The following is a 13,550-nucleotide window of genomic DNA, read 5'->3' on the forward strand; positions in this document are numbered from 1 at the left end:
TACCAATGCAGATGTGAACCAACCCTAAGTGTCTCTTGGTAATAGGTGTGTGCCTCCTCATCGTACAGGCAGCTGTTCTGCCAGTGCTGGAGATATAAAGACTGGCATATTCGGCATAGAGCTGTGTGTTTTAAGATGCCACTTTGGAAAGGATGAGGGAAGGATGTAGAGGATGCTAGACATTGTACACCACAATATTCCATCTTATTTTGTGAGAACAGTCTGACATTTTAAAAGCATATAAACCACTTAAAGTGTAGGTCCTTGAGGAGCAGAATCTATGGCACCAGACAATATGTGCTACAAGCTCTTCTGAATGATGTGAATGAAGTTCTGCAAGTCGGAGGGGAGTTTGGGGAAGTTATAACATGATAAGAAAAATCATACTCACCTGTCCCTGGCGATCTGATGCCTGCTTTGCCAGCAGAAGTTCTGCACCACACGTGACTGCTCACATATGTGACCTGGGTCCTTGACATTGGCACTGAGGATGTCCACTGCTATGCTCTTCATATATACCACCACTGCGGCCTCACCTACCTCCCTCTTACCCCCACCCCCACTTCTCACCTAAAATAAGGACAAGACAAGAGAGTTTAGATAAATTGGCCACAGCAGCCGTTTTATTACATAAAACAATACAAAATATCAATATGTATTGATATTTTAAACAATCTACCTGATAAATAACTTTTCCCCCTAGAACCCTTCTAGCTAAAATAAATATATAAATAACAGTATAACAACTTACCCCCCACCTTTTTCCAGGAAATATAAATATACCAGAGTTGTAGGTCCTTGGAGCTAAAAGATCTGGCCGCCAAACTGTCCATTATAACAAATTACCCCCAGCCACAACCCCTGGCTCAGGGGCACTATAAACAACGGTGGCAGTACCACACACAACCACAAAACCACTCTCCGGGACACCACCCACAAGGAGCCCAAAAGCGGCCAGACCACCCATCCACAGTAATTAGATAATTGGGGAAACTACCCACCATGTTTCCCCACCCCCAAATTTTAACCAACTACAAGGACCCCCCACCCCGCCAACTGCTGCAACAAAACAAGTACAACCCACCCAAACCTCCTAAAGGGCGGACAGGACTGCTGCTCCTTCTGCGTGCGACTGACCCCCGGAGCAAGGAGCAGGGGCCTTTGAAACAAGTGCCTGAAGAATACACAGGCAATGGCTGTTCCAGAGAAAGATAGAGGCGTCACTGGAGATTTCTCTCGCTTCATTGCGGACACCCCCAGTGCTACGAGAGAACTAATTTGCATACACAAAAAAAGCGTGAGAAGACATCTCAAGGTATAAGAAGAATAACCTTTCTTAAGGCTATTCCTATGTGTTAAGGACTAAAAAAAATAGCATTTTAATGATTGAATCCCTTTAAGACACTATCCATGAAGAAGTACATATCCAGGAGGTAGAATGGATGTGCCTAGTGCAGTAATATGCCTGCAGGTCATATTAATCTCTACCTTATATTATACATGTACTTTTAGCTGCAGAGCTGCATTACTTTAGTGTTATTTTAGTAGGAATAATTTTGGCTTCACACTAGTGTTTGCCTGAAACATCAAAACCCCTGAAGGTCGGGAACTCTAACAAGAGTTTGATATATCTAATAACTGATGGACACAGTAATATTTCAGGATTGAAATGAGGTTTATTGTACTAACAGAAAATGCGCAATATGCATTAAACCAAAATGTGACCGCTGCAAAAGTATGGGCACCTCAACAGAAAAGTGACATTAATATTTAGTAGATCCTCCTTTTGCAAAGATAACAGCCTCTAGTCACTTCCTGTAGCTTTTAATTGGATCCTAGATGAAGGTATTTTGGACCATTCCTCTTTACAAAACAATTCAAGTTCAGTTAAGTTTGATGGTCGCCGAGCACGGACAGCCCGCTCTCAAATGATCCCACAGATGTTCAATGATATTCAGGTCTGGGGACTGGGATGGTCATTCCAGAACATTGTAATTGTTCCTCTGCATGAATGCCTGAGTCGATCATAAAAATACCATCTAGCTTATTATACTCACAGACACCTTCATGCAACTTTTTATCAAACTGATTTTTTTTTTGCAAAAAATATACAAAAGTTCAGCTTTGAGACTAAATCTCTGAGACAGTTTGAACTATATTCATCTAATACTTCCTAAAACTGAAAGACCAGGGTGTGAGGAGTTTATACATACCACATGTGTATACACCCGGACACTATTTATGTTCTCAAAACTGCAAAAATCACAAACACCAAAAATCTGCTTTTTGTGTTCAAATTTGAAAGTAGTAGTGACATGGATAAAACATGCCACACACACCAGAAACAATGACTAAACTGCCAAAAACTATATATTTCCAAACAGCAAACACCCTGGCGATCATTAAAATACCATCTAGCTTATTATACTCACAGCCACCTTCATGCAACTTTTTATCAAACATTGATTTTTTGCAAACATTACACAAAAGTTCAGCTTTGAGACTAAATCTCTGAGACAGTTTGAACTATATTTACAGAAAACTGTCAAAGCTGAGTTCTTTGTGCACTAAGCAATACTAACTTTTAACAGTATATAATTGCTTAAAGAATCCCTTAACTTACAGACGTTATAGGAAATAGGGGGTTTGGATAATAGAAGGGGAGTGGGGTCGGTATATCAGGGACAGGGGTAAGGTGCTAAGAATTTTAAAAAGGGGTATGTATGTGTATAAATTTTATTCTGTTAGTGTAAGGGAATGGATATGTATGTGTATAAATGTTATTCTGTTAGTGTAAGTGAATGTGGTGGAAGTGCTTAGTGCTTAGTGACACTGCTTCCTGGGCTCCTTACTTTAGACAGGTAAGGACAGTTTCTATGCAGATAGGATCAATCTGGTGACCTATTGGTCACCAGATGTTACCTTACACTGAAGCTCAGATGTTTAGCTTCCAAATGAGATGAAAATTGTGAGTGTCACAATTTTCATCTCACAGTAGCACTTTATACGATCACTGCCTATTCTTCAACACCACAAATAAGAGAGGGACAGAGATAGCAGTACCGCAGTCTTTTTTATGTGACCTTTTGATAGGAAAATGGGCTATAAAATAAGCCAGTGATAAGCTGACCAAAAGGTCACTGATCACAGCTATCAGATAAAAAAGATGGCAGTACGCTCCCTCTGTCCCTCTTATCTATGGTGCTGAAGCTCGTGCAGTGATCGTATAAAGTGCAACTGTGAGATGAAAATTGTGAATAGTGTCACAATTTTCATCTCATTTGGAAGCTATGAGCATGGGCTATAAAATAAAGTAGCGATCAGCTGACCAAGAGGTTGCTGATCGCAGCTGTCAACTAAAGAAGACAGCGGTACCGCACAGTGTCGGCACTATTGATGGGGATGAGAGAGAGCTCACAGCTTTACAGTGAGATGAAAATTGTGAGCAGATTCACAATTTTCATCTCATATTATAGCCCATGTTCCAAGCTATTTTCATCTCTCTGTAAAGCTTTATGTGAGCTCTCTCTTTGTCCGCGGGTCGTTAATGGGGACTATCCACCTGCGCCCGCATCTCGGTCGTGGCACATATCCGGATATGCGCGTGCACCCAACCTCGGGCAGTCCCCTTTACCCCCTCCCAAATTCCTCTCCTTTGTGACCCCCGGTGACGCTGTTCCCCGCACCCTGCCCCCCCCTCACAAATTCCTTGCCCGTGTCACCCCCAGTGATGCTGGTCCCTGGGGCCTCCCCCGCACCAAATTCCTGTTCCAAGGGCAACTCTCCTGTGTGCCCCCGTGCGGTTCCTTCTAAAGTGGTAGTTCGTGTCCCCTGGCCTGCGTGGCTTTGGCCCACCCAAACCCTTGTAGCGCGACCTCCTCCCGTGCATATCCTCAAAACCCCACCCGCACGGCATCTCTGCTAAGGGGGCCCAGGGCTCCCTCTCCTCCTGTGCGACCCCATGGGCCCCCAAAGTACTGTACCGCGGCCCCCGGCACCAAACACTACAGTCCCCCTGAGTTACAATCCATTTGCCCTGCCACAGCGAGTGAGGTCGCTTGTCTGCTTTGCTCTGGAGCTGTGGGTATGCACCGTTGTTTCTGGAGCGCAGACTGTGTACACCCGATCGCCTCGTCCTGCACCGCACAGCCAGCCTGCATGTGAGCATTGCTATGGCTCGCATTTCGTCCATAGGGCCGCCCACAGAATGCAACGGACCTATCGGAGCGCTGCTGAAGGGCCTGGGATGATGTCATCTCAGGTCCTGCAGCGTAGCCAGACAATACGTTCGCCAGTAGTGGTCGTGTTTGTCGGGGGATGGAGTGACCTAAAAAGTAGCCTATGTTTCCTACCTGGCCGCCATCCAGGTATGTGTGCAATCTCAGCAAAATCCGTTCAGTGGTTTGGCCGTGATTGAGGAACAAACATCCAAACACACAAACATCCAAACACACAAACTTTCACAATTGTAATATTAGTAGGATTAGTAGGAGATATATATATATATATATATATATATATATATATATATATAGTCAGATACACATAGATTGATCAGTAAGATGTTAACCCTATCTTATCACATCAATAAGACACTATGATTTTGTGGAAAAATATGTCCTATTACAGACTGACTTATGAGGAGGTCGCAGCATCTTGTGTCCTGCGTCTGTTGGGGCCTTGGGGCCTTTATTATGACGTACTAAATGCCAGTCTTAATAAATCTACCTCTTTGGTTCTGGACTTCTGCTGGTGATATGTATTGACATGTCACATGTATTGTTATATGACAATATTTATACAGAACAATCTAGAAAATACATCATTGCCATTCATGTAGGTTCACATCTATGTCCATAAATTGCGACAGTGTCAGACCAGGGTTCCTTGGGCACGTGAGAGAATGATCCTGTGGGACACCCTCCATCTACATAGAACATGTTTTATCCACTTTTCCTTGTTTGTAATTTTTGTTGTTACCATTGTGCACACAGGACAGATCAGCACTAAAGTGGAAGCCATTACTGTGTCATAGGCAGGGTCCTCTGGGGATCACTTGGTACCCGGCAGGCCAGTCTGACCCTGAGATGCAATATTATAATTGTGACAACTGGTAAAGTTCTCCATGACCCCATGACTGCGGGACTACCAGCACTGACTCAGCCCTGCTGTATATTATTATACTATATTAGTATTCTAAGTGACTGGCAATGCAGCGCTGGGACTATTTTCTAATACCTTTGTATCTATCTGTTCCCTGTGAGTAGATCTGATAACTCAGCTGAATTTGTGACAGTGTAATAAAACCTACAGAACAGATTTACCTCCGTCCCTTTGATATCGCTGAGATGTTTTGTCTCAGTAAAATTCCAAACTAAAACACACTGGGACATTTGTAAGCGCACAGTATGAGGCCTTGTTTCCTTCTGCTCCCAACTAACCATTTTCTTAATTATTTATTCATCTTGACATGGAATTAAACCGTTTAACTCCTTCAGAACCTGGAGGTTTGTTTTTTTTTTGCCTTCCACATATTCAGATCATCTTACCTTTTTTGTTTTTACCCTGACATGGCTTTATTGTGGGACATGTACTTTTTTACAGTGTCATTTGTGGTTATATATACAGTACCAAGTTTTAGGCAGCTATGGAAAAATGCTGCAAAGTTCTAAGAATACAAGCGATTATAGTTTATTTTTCTCAATTAACAAAATAAAAATCTAAATACCATTAATATTTGGTGTGATCACCCTTTGGAGGAGGAATACTTTAAGTGATGTTATGGCCCCACAGAGCCCTGATCTCATCATCATCCAGTCTGTCTGGGATTACATGAGGAGCCAGAAGGATTGGAGGAGCAACATCTACTGAAGATCTGTGCTTAGTTCTCCAAGATGTTTGGAACAGCCTCCCTGCTGACTTTTTTCAAAAACTATGTGCAAGTGTACTTAGAAGAACTGAAGGAAGGCAAAGGGTAGTCACACTAAATATCTATTTTATCTGAAGTTTATTTTTACATTGTTAATGGGGTGTTTCCATCTTGAAAGGAAGCCGCTTACAAACTTATTCATTTGCAGCTGTGGATGGGGCCAGCTCTTGAGATAGAGGCAGGTCTCAGAGGTAGGATCCACATCTAAAAGGAATTTATGGAATATTGTATGGATAGATGGGAATACCCTGTTAACCAATAAGTGATAGTAATACATTAATACTTCTTGGTTGTGTTGAAACCAATATGCCTAGAATATTTGATGCCTTAAAGGGATCCTATCACCCAGACACAATTTTTTTCTAGGTACCACATCGGAATAGCTTTAAGAAAGGCTATTTGTCTCCTACCTTTCGTTGTGTTCTTCGCGCCGCTGTTCGCCTACAATCCCGTTTCTTCTTGGTATGCAAACAGAACTGGGGGCGTCCCCAATGCTGCAAGAGAACTCTCTCCAGCGCTGCCTCCATCTTCGTCAGCAGCGTCATCTTCTCTGCTGGCGGTAACATTACAATAAATACAATTCAGTAATATTTTTTGCAGTGATACTCACAGGAGACGTCTTTCTACATTTCCCGCCTCTTTCCTGTGGACTGCCATGACCACTTCTTCCAGCTGTAACGTGACTCTGTAAAGTTTGAAACACAGACATCTTTGACTCTTCATTTCTCCACGCACCCAACCCATATACATACATATATATATATATATATATGCACTGTAAGCTGATGCGTGGTCAGGTAATTGAGCGGGTGTACATCTCACCCAGAATACTCAGCTGGGTGAAATGGGAAGACTCCAGGAATGTTTGTTCTCAGCAGACAACTTTCGTCTGCTGAGCATTTTGGTAAATGCTCAGCATTGGGCTGGATTTTTAGGAATGGCAGGTAGGTTGGTAGTGAGACCTGTCATTCCACCCCCTCTCCAGTCCACACTTTGGGGATGTTCCGGCAGCGACTCTCCTCGTCAAGAAGGCTTAAAGGGGTTGGCCAATTTCAAACCAATATTGACAAACAAATGTATAATAAAAAGATATATAATTTTCCAATATACTTTCTGTATCAATTCCTCACGGTTTTCTAGATCTCGGCTTGCTGTCATTCATTCTGTTACTTGTAGAGGATAAAACTCTGCCCTTGGTCATGTGATTTACGGTCCATGGTCATGTGATGAGCACACAGGTGCACAGCTGATTACCAGGCAGATGTCTGATTACTGTGCTGTGACTATAACGAGCGGCACCTGTGTGCTCATCACATGACAATGGACCGTAAGTCACATGACCCGCAGTGGCACAATAGACTGTGGGGCATAATAGAGGTTGCAGGGAGCACAGTAGACCCTTCAAGCTCTATTATGCCCCACAGTTGCACACCTCTAATGGGGGCGGCAACCCGGGCAAATTTTTTTTTTCTTTTTTTTACATTTTTTTTCTTTGAACAAGCGCAGGAGAGCTGCCGCTCTGCGTGCGCTGGTTCAGACGTCTACGTATCAGCGTAGGCAGCGTCATCATGACGACGCCTACTCAGACCCCAGAGTATAATAATCAGAGACCCAAGGGGGGGATACCAACATAAAAAAACACTGTTACTTGCCTATCTCCGGCTCCGCTGCAGTACTCGTTGGTGTCAGCTGTCTTCAATGACGTCAGGACATCACATGATCCGGGATGTCACATGACCAAGACCTGCGTCCCAGGTCATGTGACTTCAGGGAGTGTCCAGAAGTAGGCCCGAACCTGCCCGGAGCACGGAAAGTTAAGTAACATGTTTTTTTTATGTTCGCTTACCTCCCCGGGACCTCTGATCATTATACTCGGGCGTCACTTACCGATCCCGGACCCTGCCAGGATCGGTAAGTAAATAGGGCCCGTTACCGGCTGGAGTAACAACAGCCGGTAACGGCCTATTAAGAAAAAAAAAAAACGCAGGGGTTGCGGCTGTCGCCAGGCCCCTAATGTCCCGGGCCCTGTGACAGCTGCTACCCCTGCTACCATGGTAGTTACGCCACTGATCCGGGGAATAATAAAGCTTTACCTGCACCTGTACCCCGTAGGCCCATTTACTTTATTCTCTGCAGCCATTTCAACTCTTAGGGTAAGTTCACACGAGGCTTTTTGGTCCGGAACCTGAGGCGGAGGCTGCCTCAGGTTCTGGACCAAAATACAGGTAGCTACAACTGGATGCCGCTGCAGTGCAATGGCATCCAGTCACGCACTCCACTCTGGATTAGGCTCAAATGAATGGGCCTAGTCAGGAAGGAGTGTCTTCAGGCGGATGTCGCAAGGCGAATCCACCTGAAAGAATGAGCATCTCGCATGTTCTAGCTCCCGGAAAAAAAGAACGTCTTTTTGGTCAGGATTTTGAGGCGGATACGTGTGAATTTGTTCCGACTCCCCACTACTCGGACAACAGAGCCATTGAATAGGGTGGAGTTGGTCGTGAAACTGAGAGTTGGAGTGACAGCTGTCAAGCACGGGAACGATAGGTCTCATCTCCACAGCTACCCTGCACAACAGTAGTAAAAAGGGTGTCTTTAGTAATAAAGGATATCCAGTGCCCAGTATAACCCCTTTAACCTTAACCCCTTAGAGACACAGCCCAAAAGTGCGTTAAGGACCAGGCCTCTTTTTTCAAAACTGACATGTGTCAATTTAAATGGCAATAACTTTGAGACGCTTTAACTTACACAAGTGATTTTGAGATTGTTTTCTCGTAACACATTATACTTCATGTTAGTGGTAAACACTAATCAATATTTTTGTATTTATTTATAAAAAAAAATAGGAAATTTGATGGAAATGTGGAAAAAATTGCAATTTTCAAAATGTGAAATTATCTGCTTTTCAGGCAGATAGTCATAAGACCCAAATACATGAATAAATATTATCTACCATATCTCTGCTTTATATTGGCATCATCTTTTGATTGTCTTTTAATTTATTTTGGACATCACAAGGCTTACAAGTGTAACAGCGATTTTCCAGATTTCCTAGAAAATTCTCCAAACTAATTTTTTAGGGACGACTTCAGTTCTGAAAGGAATTATAAAGGCCTGTATAATAGAAACCCCCATAAATCACCCCATTTTCAAACCTGCACCCCTCAAATTATTCAAAACAGCATTTGGGATGTTTGTTAACCCTTTAAATATTTCATAAGAATAAAAATAATATGGAGGTGAAATTTAGACTTTTAACTTTTTTTCACTAATACATTCATTTAGACCTAAAATTAACACATTCAGAAAGGGTTAAAGAAGAAAATGCATCTGACAGTTTATTGTGCAATTTCTCCCGTGCACAGAAATACCCCACATGTGGGTGTAAACTGATTTTTGGGCACACGGCAGCGCATGGAAGGGAAGGAGCGACGCACGGTGTTTGAACAGCAGATTTTACTGGAATAGTTTTAATGCAACATGTCTCATTTGCAGAGCCTCCAAAGTACCAAAACAATGGAACACCCCCCCCCCCCAAAAAAAAAGTGATCCCATTTTAGAAACTACACCCCTCACAGAAGTCATTCACCGTGTACATTAAATATTGTTTTAGTTTTATTGTACAGATTGTTACGGACGCGGCAATACCAAATATGTATTGTTTTTATTAATTTTTAGGGGTTTTTTTAATATATAATTCATTTTCTATAGAAAAAAGGGATTTTTGGGGCTTAATAACTTTATTAATTGTTTTAAAACACTATTTTTTTCCCCACTTTTTTTTTTTTTACTTTTTCATGTGTCCCTATGGGACACTTGTATTAGTGATGATTTCATCACTAATCCTCTATTATACAGAGTGAGACACAGCATGCACGTGTCTCACTCTGCAAACAGGAAGTGCGCTGTGCGGGTGACACAGCTCACTTCCAGAAGACCCGGGCAGGATAAACAGGTAAGTGGGGCTCAGGGCTGCCTGGGGTCACTAGTCAGACCCCAGGCTACATAGTACAGATACCGGCACCCCCGATCCCGCTGTGGGGGGTGCCGGGGGGTCGGGAAACACCACAAAACCCTTTGTTTGCGGTGGTCATGTTTGACCATCGCAATCAAAGGGTTAAAACCTCTGATCGATAAAAGCATCGATCGGAGGTTAAGGAAAAGGGTGATAGCTGTCGGTAACAACTATCATCCGCTTCCGATTCCTCACTAGCTGAGCGGGCGGAATTACCATGACGTACTATTACCTCATGGTGCGCTAAGTACCTAGCGCCCATGAGGTAATAGTACATCAAAGGTCGCTAAGGGATACATGTTGAAATCTGTTCAATGTACATGTTCATTCAATAGGAAAGTTAATATTTTGGCATAATAAAACATTTTTCCTGACAATTTTCTCTATGTAGCCATTCACATTGTAATGACCACCAACATACCTATGTGTATGGTCATATTAAAACCCAAGTAGATCAGTGATAATTTGGGAGATTTTTTTTTTTTAATAAAATCTTAACCCTCTTATACTTCTTGTTAGATTCGCTTGGCCCTGATTAATAAAGAACACATCCTGAACAATGTCATAGCCAACAAGTATGTGAAAGACAATGAGGACTAGAAAGCCATTATTAATACCGCTCTCACATTAGGGCCTAACATGGTGAGACCACGCCTACCACACGCCATTTTATTGGCTTTTGGTGGCTGTAATGGTGCAGAACTCACTAACAACATCAGGTCTTATGACACCGAGCCAACCAGTGGACCAGCATTACATCTGCAGAGGAGAAACCTAGAGCCTATCATGGCACCGCCTATCTCAATGGCCACATTTATTTCATCGGTGGATTCGATGGTGTGGACTACTTGAGAAGTGTAAAATGTTTTGACCCAGTGAAGAAGACCTGTCATGAAGCAGCTTTCATGAATTATAAAAGAGGATATGTCAGTGTTACAGTCCTGAATAATTATATCTATGCCATGGGCGGCTTTGAGGGGTAAGAGACTCTAAATACAGTTGAGCGTTACGATCCTGACACCAACCAGTGGACCTTGATTTCTTCTATGCATGAGAAAAGGAAGGATGCTGGTGCCACCACCCTTGATGGAAAAGTAAGGAGACTTTGATGTCTGTACCTTCAGCCCTAGTTATATTTTTGGGATTTTATTTTTTACCCTTTTATTCTATGTGTTGCAAATTGTATAACCGACTAGGAATTGGTCTCCATGACTAAGTCTAGAGGACTTGCTTACAAAAATCTTCTATATAATGTGAATTTAGAATCTGTTTGCTACATTATTGTCCATTCTTTATTTCATTCAGATCTATATATGTGGTGGATCCAATGGACAGGATTGCTTGTCTACAGCTGAGATCTACAATCCTGAAAGCAAGCAGTGGAGCTACATCAGCCCAATGACAACCCGACGTAGTGGCGTCTGAGTAACGGCCTATAGAGGAAAAGTATTTGCGGTATGATAATGGACATTTTCTCTTTCAGCATCAAGTTAGTTAAACTATAAGTGGAGGAAAGTTTAGCTCCAGGCCTAAAAAGGGAGTTTATCATCTCTAAAGGATAAATGGAGTCAGCAGATAGACCTGTCCATCTTTTTCGTCAGTCTGATTAATCTCAGGATTACCGCACATGCGTGCATAATTAGATACATTAGAGATAAATCCATTGTTAATTTACATTTTCTACACAGAATTGTTGGAATTGACCAAATTTTATCGTTATTCATTTTTCTTCTACAGATTAGTAGTTCTGATGGACAGCATTGCCTGCATACTGTTGAGGTTTATAGCCCCATCACGAAGACCTGGTGTAGGGCACCAAATATACTGGAGCAACGCAGAAACTTTGGCACCGGAGTGATAGATGACCACCTTTACGTTGTGGGTGGCAGGAATAGCTTCAGCACCACTTTCATTGATGAATACAATGATGAGAAGACTGGGTGTCCATAATAGTGTGTGCAAGGGCCACTATGGGGCATAATTCTGTGTGTAGGGATCACTATGGGGCATAATACTGTGTGTAGGGAGCACTATGGGGCATAATAGAGCGTGCAGGAATGTGTGTGTGTGTGGGGGGGGTATGGTCAGGGTCTTCGGCGGGCATCAGTCGGGGGGGGGGGGGGAGGCCCCATGGCCAAGTTCGCCATGGGGCCCCGCTGTTCCTAGTTACGCCACTGCCCCGAATATCAGGGGCGGATCCAGAGCCGGGCAACAGCCTGGGGCCCCCAGCGCTGCAGCTCCCATGAGGCGACCGCTTCAGGCGGCGCTATGCCAGGGCCCCAGGGAGGGCGGCATTTTTGCTTACCTAAGCCAGTCCAGGACAAGCTGTCCTGGACTGGCTTAGCATCACCGTCACCGAGCGGTGGATTGGGGAGGCCGCTGGAGCAGAGCAGGTCCTCTCCCTGCGTGCTAACGCCACTCCGCCACGCCCCCTTCGCTCTGCCCCCTCCTCCGGGGGGGGGCGGCGAAAAAGGTAGGTTCACCCCTGGGGGCCCCACGCCACGGCGCGGACCCAGTGCCGCACCTCTAATGGGGGCGGCAGCCCGGGCAATTTTTTTTTCTTTTTTTTACTTTTTTTTTTTTTTCTTTGAACCAGCGCAGGAGAGCTGCCGCTCTCCGTGTGCTGGTTCAGACATCTACGTATCAGCGTAGGTGGCGTGATGACACCGTCTACGCTGATACGTCTGACATTTGCCGAGAGTAGAGACGCGCGGAGGCAGCGGGAACAGCAGCAGCGCGATCGGTAAGTATAATAACATTTTTTTTTGTTTTATTTACCAACCTCCCCGGACCTGATCACTGCCGCCCCCACTTCCCCTTGTACTATGGGCTGCGGAGGCCGGCAGTGAATAGACCCAGGCCAGGCTGCGATCCCACTGCCGCTATTATTATACTCGGGGGTCTTTTCAGTCCCCAGAGTACAATAATCGGAGCCCTAGAGGAGGTGAGAGAGCATAATAAACAGTGTTACTCACCTCTCCAGGATCCGATGTTAATCTTAGCTGGCTTTGGGCCTATATGGTAATGCCCAGACGTCACGTGGTCTTGTATATTACCATATAGGCCCAAAGCCTGTGCTAGCAGTACCATATAGGCCCGAAGCCTGCTAGGATTAACCCCTTCCCGCCGATGGCATTTTTTGATTTTCGTTTTTTGTTTTTGACTCCCCTCCTTCTAAACCGCATAACTTTTTTATTTCTCCGCTCCCAGAGCCATATGAGGTCTTAATTTTTGCGGGACAAATTTTTCTTCATGATGCCACCATTAATTATTCTATATAATGTACTGGGAAGCAGGAAAAAAATTCAGAATGGGGTGGATTTGAAGAAAAAATGCATTTCTGCGACTTTCTTACGGGCTTTGTTTTTACGGCGTTCACTGTGCAGCCAATATGACATGTCCCCTGTATTCTGTGCTTCAGTACGGTTCCAGGGATACCAAATTTATACGGTTTTATTTACATTTAGACCCCTTAAAAAAAAATCCAAAACTGTGTTAAAAAATTTTTTTTCTAAAAGTCGCCATATTCCGACGGCCATAACTTTTTTTTACGTAAGTGTACGGGGATGCATAGGGCGTCTTTTTTTTTGCGCGGCCGGGTGTACTTTT

General features: G+C 43.7%; 1 pseudogene; it reads left to right on the plus strand.

Annotated features, from left to right (window-relative positions):
• The first annotated feature begins 9,797 nt into the window (after positions 1–9,797).
• LOC142196916 (uncharacterized) lies at positions 9,798–11,891 on the plus strand (annotated as a pseudogene).
• Positions 11,892–13,550: the final 1,659 nt, after the last annotated feature.

This window comes from Leptodactylus fuscus, chromosome 3 (assembly GCF_031893055.1).
Source record: "Leptodactylus fuscus isolate aLepFus1 chromosome 3, aLepFus1.hap2, whole genome shotgun sequence".
Classification (NCBI taxonomy): Eukaryota; Metazoa; Chordata; class Amphibia; order Anura; family Leptodactylidae; genus Leptodactylus; species Leptodactylus fuscus.